This window comes from Calonectris borealis, chromosome 3 (genome assembly GCF_964195595.1).
Source record: "Calonectris borealis chromosome 3, bCalBor7.hap1.2, whole genome shotgun sequence".
In the NCBI taxonomy this organism is placed as follows: Eukaryota; Metazoa; Chordata; class Aves; order Procellariiformes; family Procellariidae; genus Calonectris; species Calonectris borealis.
The window spans coordinates 34,795,453-34,807,137 of record NC_134314.1 but is presented as its reverse complement, the minus strand read 5'-3'; the positions used below and the strand labels follow the sequence as shown (position 1 = coordinate 34,807,137).

Genomic DNA, 11,685 nt, shown 5'->3' with positions numbered 1-11,685 from the left:
AAATAATGGAGCTGTTCGGTATCTCATTTCCCTATATGTGTTTGTATTTCAGAACTACAGCAGGATCTTACTAATGCCAGCATCGCTTAGGGAGCCGTGCTCAGTTCTGTTGCCTTGTGCTCATCCTTGGCTTTTTGAAAATGCTTTGTACATAAATGCTTTGTACTTAATGCACTTTATAACTTATATCTGCGCTGTGATAAATATTTCCTTCCATTTAAGCCTGGCCTGGGTCTCAGCCGTGTGGATTCTTTTATGCTGTGATCAGAACGCATCCTTTCCTGTGCTTACCTCCGAGATTTCATCAGCAGTTATCAACATCACTCATTTCCTTGGTGGCCCATGTTCCCAGTGTGACATATCATCATGGAGAAAGGCAAATGCTCTGCTAAAATCTTAAGGGTTTATGTAGCATGTTTCCTAATCTAGTTGTTCTTTATGCCATAGATACTTTGACGTACCTATTTTGTTACAATGTTCTTACCCTCATATGCCTACAAGCCACATACATTTTCATTAGTACTATTCCTAACACTGAAATGGGATGTGGCTCACGCAGCTTATTTTTTACAGACTGGAATTTGAGACTTCTGTCTTCCCCCCAAAGGGATACAGTGCTTGGTGGGTAACAGACATATGACATTTGGGTCCATGGTGTATTCAGCCAATTCCTTCAGACAGCCAGGCTGTACTCCACCTGCAATCACTGTATATCCTTTATCTAAAATTTAGGTGATCTTCTATTAATTAATATCCATAATATTGAATTTATATATATACATACCTACCTATAGACACTGTTGGCCACTTACTGCAAATCAGCAAGCTTCATCAGTCCAAATCAAGATCTTAAACACGTGCCCATAAAGGTAAAGAGGAATTTGTTTGGGGGATCCTTGATCCAAGTCCCAGCCACAACAAGAAAAAGAATAACCCAGTTAGCTAATTCACATTTTAAGATAATTGTTGAAGATTTCAAAGCTGCACGAGGAGTAAACTTCTCCTGTGCCAATGGAACTACAGGAAGGTAAGCTGCCTGCATGCTACCTACATGTTATTTGTAAGATAACGGTTTACTGCAGGTTACTATGACTCTGGCTGGCGTCACACCTGGCAAATCTGAGTGTGTTTCAGCAAGTCATCTGGAAGGAGCGGTGTCAGGGGTGAGCCAGTTCTGCAGGACAAAACGCTGCTTCATTCCCAGCCTGATGCCCGTTACCCCGTGCATAGACCCGCTCTCAGTCTCGCCTCAGTCCAGAGGATTGTCACTGAAAGGAGTCTTATGAGGCATCCTGCTGCTTGTATAAATGTTGGTTTGTTTGTTTGCCTTCTGAAATGGAATCCTACTGTCTCTAAATACATCTGATTTTTTTCCAAAGCTATAAATTCAATTATCCAGTAGCATTATCCAGCTGACAACCATCAGAAGGGAAACACTGAGTATATTTTCTGAATGAGAAGCAGAAGTAGATTTACTATTTTTTCATGCTGCAGTATTTTTTTCTCAGATATTTGATGCAGCATGGGAAGAATTTAGCTGATCCTTGCAGAGCCTGGCTTTCCTACCTCCATGTTGCTGATTTGTCATCTCGTCTTCCTCTAACAAGATGTTTAGTGGAAATGAAATGTGGGGGTTTTTAAAGATAGCGATCATTTTTTCATATTAGCCCTACCTTTTGGTCACTTTCTGTATAGGCAGTTGGAAAAAGCATACTGTCAAACATAGAAGACTGTTACTGAGGTAACAGAAGAAAGCTAAGCCATGGATTTCAGTCCTGCATCTGCGAATGACACTGATTTCAGTAGAATTGTCTCAAAGAAATACTCAGCTCTTGATAACAATATTTGCTATGAAAGCCAGATTTTGGAACAACTGAGATATAATTAATCTGTACTATAACGTAAGAACAATCATAAAACATATATTTTAGATTCAGTTTTGTTAATATTTCTTCGCACTTTTCTCTCATGATAGAGCATCTAGTCAAATGCTGTTGAAGAAGAGGAAACCTAGTGGAGAACAGATAAATGAGTGAAGGAGAAAAAAATGGTATAAACACAATAAAAATTCATAAATACAAATCCCTACCTAGCAGACTAGGTAAAAGCTATATTTTTTATGATCATCATCAGACATTCAATTTTATGCTCAGATTTCTCTTATAAGGTAATAGTAAAATCTCTGGTCTCCGTCATACGTTGGCCTTATGCTTCTTTGTGCTCTGTGTTTTTGCAGGTCCCCAGACCTTGCCCAGAGGTAGATGTAGCTGTCAAAGACATCAATCACTTCCAACCTCACAATGAGTCAGCCTCATTAAGTATTTTAAGTATCGCTTTTCTCATGGTGCAAGGCTCATTGATGGTCCTAAGAGATTTTAAAACACCCATGGCCTGTCAATGAGAACCTAGCATCTGTATCCCTTTTTATAAGGGCCTTCTAAATTATTTGGACCTTTCAGGTAGGAGCAAGGTCTAAATATCCTAAAAAATCTGTGCCATTTCTGCTTGTGTCCACATCATCTGCAATGGCAAGATGGAGAAGACCAGATACACAGTCCCATCTCTTTCCCTTTCGGGGACTGAAGCAGGCCCAAGCTGGGAGTCTTACTCTCCATTCTCATATCATGCAAAACAGTCTAGCCTGGGGCTTCTACTTTTAGGGATTTTTTTTCACTAAAAGTCAGATTAGAGAAAAAAAGCAGCTTCTTTTTGAAAAGGGGTAACTGGAAAATGTAGGCAAAAACATCTTTTATGTAATTTTCTTCCTACGCACCATTTTGGCTAAAATATAAAGCAAAAAAATTTCAGAACCTACATTCTGATAGAGGAAAAAAAACCCCACAACAACAGATCTCAGCTCACCTGTTTTTGCAACCTGTGCACAGACAGCATTTAGCATTCAGACCCTCCCAGAAACCCTCAGAGCATTTTCCTCTGGTTCAAGCTAGATCCTGCTTAATTGTTTTTGGCTTAAAACAAAAACAAATTGACAAATAACACCCCTTCACCCTCATAGACAAGCCAACTGCCAAAATAATTATTTTCCCTTCCGTAGACAAGCCTAGCAGCTTGCAGACTTAACGTGGTGGCCACCGAGCAGTGACACTGGTTGGTGAGATGATGGGAGCAGCCATAAAGGCGGCCTGGTTAGAAGGGGAAAATTACTTAACAGAAGAAAATATCTGCTGGAAAAATACTGACAGGGGAAATGCCTGCCAGCCTGGGAACCGCGAGCCTGGGAACCAGGCCTGGGAACCAGAAGCATCCTTGAGAAGCTGGCATCTTTGAAGTACAGCTGGGTACCTAGAAACTGGAGACACCCAGGGATACCATCGATAACTGCAAAAACAAGGAACTGTAACAGCAACTTATTGTCTGAAAAGGTGAAAAATAGTCTGGGAAAAAGGAAAAACATACTGAGAAAGTGTGGATCGGTAGCTGCCATTGGCTGTTCTAACTGCAAGAAGAGGAAAACAGTCTGGGAAAATAAACATTGGTCTGAAAGAACAGAAAACATCATCACGTATTGGCTGCCCCAGGTGAAAACCAGCAACTAACAGCATCTATTGGCTGCTCAAAGTGATGGTGTCCTATGCTCTCTTATGTCTCTGTGGTATAAAAATTACTTATTTTTTATCCAAAATGGAGCTGCTGTCTCTCTGAGAACTTCCTGTGCTGCACGTACTTTTCATTCCCTAAACAGGTTCAATTCTCCACACGAACTTTCCACGAGGTCCACAAGATGTTGGACCCTCACTGGGGATGCCTGGCTGACTCCAGCCTCCGTGATACAGAGCATCTCTAAAGTGAGACGCTCTCTGTTACGTTATTGGTCCCCATTTTGCCCCCTTCTGGGGACGGTTTGGTTTGTCCTCCCACTTTTGGAATGGTTTAGCCCCTTCTGAGATCTGTCGAATTTGCTTACTACTGACATTATATATTCATATAAGTAATCTATCATAAGTATATCTGCTGTTATATTGTCAATAAGTTGCTTCACTAGTGATAACTTCGTAGTAACCTGTAATAGTATACACTTGGTTGTTGCTATAATACTGATGATATTGCTATAGTTGATTGTTGCTATACTATTGATAGCTGCTATACTATTGATTGTTACTATTATTGATTGCTGCCATACTATGAATTACTGATAGTAATTTGTAATAGCTTGAGAGACATATATTCCCTTTATTAATCATAGGTATACTTGCTGTTGGTGATTTTTGTGGTATTTGTGGTAATCTGTAATAAAGCAGAGAAATTTAGAGGATAAAGCCTCCTTGTCCTTGTGCATTACAGAATCCTACAAACCCACAGTCATGATCTCTACACACCCGCAGGCTGGGTAGACCTTCAGGTCATGACATAGGAGGACAAAAGGCAATTTCCCCAAAGAGCTCTGAGCCAGATGAGTGGAAGCGCTTGCGAGGTTGGCATCGATGGTGCGGCAGCACCATGGCCAAGAGGTGAGCTGGGTGAGCTGAGAAGCCAACGTGGAAAGTGGGAGCACAGACAATGGGAGCAACTATAAACAAATTAAAATTAGTTAAAATCTGCAGTATTTCTGCATTCGTGAAATACCTAAGCTTGTTTAATTTTACAGGAAAAGCTTTGGGAAATGGCAATGTGAAGAAGCTGCAACTGGGAAAACTGGTGAGTGCTGCTGGGAAAAGATGGCTGGACTTAGTGCTCTACGCTGCTACATACGTGCATTTCATGGAAGGAAAAAACAGTGATCTCCACTTGGATTTAACTCTCCTTTTGCTTCTCTTACACCACTACAGGTAAGAAAACAATTTATTTACAATGTTGATTTGCTTGTGGTTCTCAAACCTAGTTTTACTGCTCATCTGGTAGTTGTTTATATAGATAGTTGCTAGGGAATAGAAGATGAATTGTCTTCATCTCAGCATGTGAAAAATCAAAAGTCTGCTACCTTGCTGCTGCCTTTGAAGGTCTATAGCAAAGGCAAGTGTAGGAGATGATAGGAGAGAATGAGCTTTAGGGCACCAGACAAGAGCATTGCTATGAGCTGATGGAGATAAGATGATTCTTTCACCGTCCTCCTCCTCCTAGCAAAGGTAAAAAAGTGTTTTAACTAGAGCTGCTTGGAAAGGGGCTTTGTTTTTCCTAAATACAATTTTTATCATTTTAAAGGAAAATCTGAACCTGAAACTTTGACTTTTGCCTGTACCAAAGGTGCCCATATGACTCAAAGGTGTTGCTGCAGAGGGGGTCTCGGCTGTTTGCTCCTGGGGCCAGGCTCTTCCCCCACGCGCTCTCTCTCCTTTGCAGAGACGCCAGACCAGCACACTTGCCACAGTGCATATCAGGAGATATCGTCATCCGGAGGCTTAGTGAGGAGAGCAGAGGTGCGAGACAGCCAAACAGTGACTCCCACAAGCCATTCGCAACAGTGCCAAATAAATTTTTTGCACACATCTGGCCAAAATGTTTTGGCCTTTACTGTTCAGTCTTTAGAGGGAAGAGAAAAAAATATAAATTTTCCACCAAAAGCAAGTGCTGTTTTGTGAAAAGAAAACTCGAAATTTAACTTCAAAACAGTTTTGACAGAGATTTTCTAACCAGTGGTCTGGTAGAATGGAGGGTGCAGAGGCGGATGCTCGCACGAGCAGCATCCCTTCCTGCCCTGGCAGCCAAGGGAAGGTGCATTGGAGGTCCTTGGAAATCCCCCCAGCTCCACAGCACAACTTGTGGGGGCCCGGCCCCCTTTGCTTTGGAGGCCACGCAGCTCTCACAGGGCCCTGCTCGCTGAAGGGCCTCTGCAAAGAAATGAAGGGACCCCTCTTGGTGCCTGAGATCCAGAGAGCTAACCCTAACCCTGCTGGTCAGGGTTTTCTTCCTGAAAAAATGAAATGTTGGCATTCAAACCATTTATTCTCATCTTTCCTGTGTGTTTTCTTTCTTTTTGTGGTTCCCATTCAGCAGCAATATTCTGCTCGCTGCAATTTATGGATAAACTTGCCCTCACTAAGATGGAAACCTCTGCAGCAGGGATATATGCTCATGTTGGTCGTTTTATTGCTTTTCCAGTGTGCACTGCTTGCAAAAACTGTGGCTGCTCAGCATTTTTTTTTCCACTTTAATATCTGCAAGATCTTGGTCTTGTCTTCTCTCTTTCATGTGCATTAACTTGAGAAATAAACAGGCACTGTTTCTTAAATCCAGATAAAAAGGATACATAATAATTACCAGCTGTGTGGCTTCCTGAGGTGGTCCCCCCTGCCATGCTCCCCAATCTAATAAAACTAACTGTGAGCAAGATCTGATTATGACTATCAGCTGACCACCATATTTGTTCATAATGGCCAATAAAATCTCAATATAAAAAATAAAAATGTGATTTTTTTTTTCTTTGTTTAGTATGTGGAGGTAACTTAGAAGGCGCATGTGTATACAAGGCCCCTCGGTACCTGCCTCTGTGCTCACGTAACCATCCAGGTGCCTCCCGCGCACGCACACTGCAAAATCTCAGCGTTGAATTGCCTCCAGAGACAATTTTTGGTGGCCAGACAGCCTCTTCTCATGGTCCTTCCCCAGGCAGGTTTTGAACACTCCTGGTCAAGGGAATACTTCAACTCTCCAATTTTTTTCTTAAATGTTTTTTAAAGGAAGATTGAGCTCCTTCTGTAAGTTTCCTAGGTATCATGTAAAATATAATTTCCTTGACTTTTTTTTTTTGAATTCTGAAACTTACTAAACAACAATACTTAGAACAAGAAAATAGTATCTAATGTGGTACTGCATAGTGTGCATTCAGGCTGAAAGGGAAAAAGGGAAATAATTTGTCACAAAGAAATTCTGCAAAGGAAAGTACTCCTAAAAAAATATTTTTGTGCTAGAGGGACATAAAACAACTCTAAAAAGATTAAAAACAACATATGGTATTTTTCCCCCCCTCCCCCCCAATACTAGGACAACCAAACATGTAATTCAGCTTTTTATGATCTGGCACCAGTGGGTGCCAGTTATCATTGTTCAGTTGCCATCACACAGCTCCTTAACAGATTGCAGTATAGCTACAATTAATTAGGAGGAGAGCTCACTGCTGGCACTGCCGCCCCAGGTCTCCTGGGGAGCGCGTGGTCACTCCCCAACGGGGAGCGCGTGGGTGGCAAAGACCAGCAGGCTCTCCAGGATCCTTGACCCAGATTGTTCCAGAAATTCATTGCGTTCGTTTACCACCATGTAATGACCAAATCTCAGCATCAAGAAAGGTGTGAGACGAGCCTCTGAGTACAGGAGGCAGCCACAAGTGGAGAGCTTGACAAAATACAAGAGCTCACTAAGTATGTTAGCTGTCACCTAAATGCACAGCTAAGAAAGTTCAAGTATCGTGCTGGAGCTACCACCCAGAAGCCATCCCGCTCCTCGCCGGGACAATTCAGCAGCTCTCAACATGAGATCTATAGGCCTTGAGGGAGACCCGACACAGAGCACCAGCATACCTGCGGCTTCGAGGCTGCTGAGCTTCCATCGCCTGTCTGTCCGATAAATCTCATTAAAGGAAGCTAAAAATAGAATAAGATTATTTCTCCATTTGCTTGGACCAGAGAGGGGGAGGGCTGTGCTGGGGAATGGGAGAAGCAGTCCTGTGTACGTGTCTGCAAAGCCAAGGAGGTATGTCCTCTACGATTGTTTTTTATTAAGCTGCGTCTTAGTGAAAAAACTGGTGAACCCTACTTTAATCCCAGGAAAGGCTTTTAGCTTCTGCTGACTTATATTATCAGGGAAAGTATACCTTTTACAGACTACCAATGATTTAAACATTTGTGTATGACGAAGCTAAAGAATTAAAGTCAATTGTCAGAGTATGGAGATTCCTTATAGTGCTGGTGGCAAAGGCTTACAAAATTGCCATGCCTTTTTATTTAATAAATCCCTCTGTTTATGTATTTACACAACAGGAAATGCTGAATACGTGCAATATTTCAATTAGAAAAAAGAAGTTTCCCTTCATTGTTGGTTCTTCTATTATACCTTTTTTCCACATTCATACTGAATGAAGAGTTAGATCTGCATCGCATTTTTAATACCCTGTTCCTATGCCGGTCCTCTGAAGTTTCCAGTGACAGATTTAAAAGGGAAAATACCTACAATACAGCCACAGTCCAAATGATATGCAGTGAGGTACAGTGTTTTCCCTACTCGTAAAACATTAGCTGCTACATATTATACTTCTACTAATTTGGCGTTGCACTTCCTTGTTAGTCTATTCATGTATCTCTTTCAAAAGCCCTGCAAAGCAGGAAAAGGCTATTATCCTTGCCGATCCCGAATGAAGGAGTGAAAGAGGATTATTTAACTCGACTAAAGCTATACAGGGAGTCAAACCGGAATTAGAAAGAAGATCCAAGAGCCGACACCTATAATCCACTGTTCCTACAGTCTTTTTTTCCCCTCAATTCAGGGGATCTTTTCGTTCTCATATTTTCCATTCAGAGGACTATTTTTTTTGCAGTGCTACTTTCATGTTTTTCAAGAAACTTGAGCCAAATTGCAAACAATTCCAGAAAAAAGTAATACACATGGGAGTCGAACTAGAAATTATGAAAGGGGTTCTCTTTATCCAGGTGCATAAATCTTTATGGAGCTTTTTAGCCTGATGCTACCATCTTTTACTGGGAAATGTTGGAAAGTTAAAGACAAGGAAAAAACCCACTATAAATCATAGAAGGATGTAACAGGATTATTCACTGTAATATTGGAGATGTTTCTGGCAAAACATACTTTATAATGTACTTTCTAATGGATGTTGTATTCTTAAAATTAAATAAAATAGCATAACTTAAATTACATTCATTTTGCAATGAGGAAAATGGTAGCTGAATTAAAAAACAGAAATACCATCTAAGTTCCGAGGCAATTACTTACAAATCTCCTAATTCTCATCATTTTGAAAATGCTTATGATTTTCAGATCTAGTGACAGCGGGGTTTTTTTACAAGAGACTTTGAGGCCTCCGCTGCCGTTTTTCTGGGCGCTACAGCCCAGGCTGGTACCACCGCGGGGCAGATGAAATGGCGTAGGAGAGGCTGGACAAGCACAGCCTAAGGATACAGAAGAGCATAAAGGGAAATGTAGGGTCTTTCATAAGTAGTACAGAGTTTTGAAAGTCTTACAGAATACGAACTATTTCCTTTAAAATTATTTTAAATTACTTGTTGTTTACGACATAGCTTGTCAGTCCAGCCAGCTGCCACCCAGGGTGGCCAGACGTGTGCGGCCGTGGCAGCTGAGGTCCACCTGGGGTCCACAGGTCGGGGCAGGGCAGACGTCACCCCTTTGACCTCCCTTTTCACCCACGGCTGTTCCTGCGGAAAGAGAAAAAGAGCTTCTCAATCACACAGAAGCAGGAGCTGGAGAGGGAAGGAAGCCACAAACACCACTGCAGCTGCAGCTCCCCTGGCCTCAGAGGAGACCCAGTCGGGTTTTGGGACCTGCCTCCAGCAAAACCACAGGGAGCATCCCAGGAGAGGAGGGACGTGGTCCCCGGCCTTCACCACAAAGGCTGCACCTTCACACCATGGTGCCAGCCTGACCGTCAACGGCGAGCTGCACCGGTTGGTGGTGGCACCGCACTGGGGGTGCCCATCCGCAGCACGGGGGCTGGGTGGTACCTATCCCCACTGACTCATAATTGTAGTAATCAAACATACAAGCATCACCCATGAAATGCCACTTTGGAACGACCTTTGTGCCTCTGAAGGTTTTACCTATCCCCCGTGACTTCTATGGGCACAAATAGCTATTGAGCATTGAGGCAAATGTAGTGATTAATTACTCAGAATTGCTGCTATGCAGAGTTTCTTTAATATCCTCTTTTTTTTTTTTTTTAACCTTAAGTTTATCTTTTGAACACCAAACACTGCATCCTTTCAATCAAAACACTAATAAGCCTCTTCAAGAGGCTCACTGGTTTGCAAAGCTGCTGCACGTCCCTTCCTAACCTTATTCTTTGGGAAAGGACAGCTCCTGCATTGAAGCAGAAGCCAAATATAGACAGAGCTCAAGTACTATACAGTTTTTTAATATGACTGTCAGAATAGCAACTTTTAATGTTAATGTATTTTTAACAAAATGCTATGATTCAGAAGTTAAATTCCTTGTCCTCCCTTAGAGAGGCTGAGAGTTCAGGCTGGGGTGGGCATCTGGGTAGATAATGAGAGAATTTAGGATTGTGCAAATTGGATTTTTTGAGAATAAGACAACTATATAACCCTTATTCACGGGGCTAGAAAACCCATTTCATCCCAGCTGTCCTTTGCAGGCATTGGCTGATGCAGGGTGGAGGTGACAGCACCCAGAGGAAGGCAAGGTACCACTGATGTATCGGATGTATCAGCTACTGTCAGAGAAAATTGCCATGTTAGATGGCTGGGAGGCAGCGCAGACAGCCGTGGCTATGAACCTGAGATCTACAATATTATCTAATTATTTTTTCACAGAATCTGGAGGAGGGACATTCAGTCGTTTTGCCAGGACTTTATAAACACCTCCTTTTTAAGTACAGTATGAAAGCGCTCAGCTGCACACACCTCTAAGCAACACCTGAAACTCCTCATCACAGCCCTCTGTGATATGGGATCAAAGCATAGCTGGCTCTAATGGCATTTTTAAAAACGTGGTTAAGAAAATGAATTGTGCAAATTCTTTGCCAAGTGATTAATATTAAAGAGGAGCAATCTCAATTACTAGTCAAAAGGGAAGCATGTTCTTAATAAGAGAACATTTGGACCAAAACAAAATGTCAAACATTTTCTGATCAGCTGCATCCTCAGCTTGATGTGCCTCCTACTCTCTCACAAGATCAGCCTCACCTACTGAGCTCGAGAGTGAAATCAGGCCTACAGCTTGGTGGCTTTTTCAAAGGGTGCTGGTGCCATCGGGGAGTTATGGCGCGGTGGTGGGAACAGCCAGCCCACGTGGAGAGCATAGGCACCGTGGGGAGGCGGGAGCCCGAGCTTCGGAGGGACCTGAGGGGTGATGCACCCTTTGGGGTGCATGATGAGACTAGCAACTTCGGAAGAAAAACAAAAGTTGGTGAATACAAGTGAAATGTCATAAGTAACGTACAAGTCTATTTTTCAAAAGGTTTACTCCCCAGGGCCAAAGGTGTTCATTTTCACCCCAGGGAAAAGCGTCAGGGTTCACAAGCCTACAGCAGCTCTGGGCTTCGCTTGCACCCCTCTGTGCCCAAGGTGTCTGGCTCCCTTGAAGCTGTACCGTAAGACTTTATGACCAGTAGGAAAGGTTACCCTAAAGAACAAATGTGAGGCCAAATGAGGCATCTGCATTGACCTATATATTTACAAACTACAGGTTCGACCTCTGCAACTAACATCATATACACATATGACAAGGATTTGAAAAACTATAATTAGGACATGATCAAAGAGGTTTTCTTTAAAATATAACCTTCACCTGCACAAAGTGTTATTGCTGAAGCACTGGGAAGCACGAGGAAGTAGTAGCCTGAAAAAAGATGATTTCTGATAGCTCCAAGCAACAGAAAAGTGAGGCTTATGAAAACAACTGTTTTATAATCAAAATTATAGTAAGTGATAAGGCTCTGTATTCTCTAGTGTGGAAACTAAGAAGCTGTTTTCATACACGGATACTTAGCTTATTAAGTTAACTGAGAAGGTCACAGTGAAGCAG

At 42.2% G+C, this 11,685-nt stretch overlaps 1 long non-coding RNA gene across 1 annotated transcript; it reads left to right on the top strand.

Moving 5' to 3' along the window:
- Window positions 1-3,740: 3,740 nt before the first annotated feature.
- Window positions 3,741-5,852, top strand: LOC142081331 (uncharacterized). Its single transcript, XR_012673308.1, has 4 exons — window positions 3,741-3,806; window positions 4,303-4,469; window positions 4,607-4,787; window positions 5,299-5,852. It is a non-coding gene; the product is annotated as an uncharacterized LOC142081331 (long non-coding RNA).
- Window positions 5,853-11,685: the final 5,833 nt, after the last annotated feature.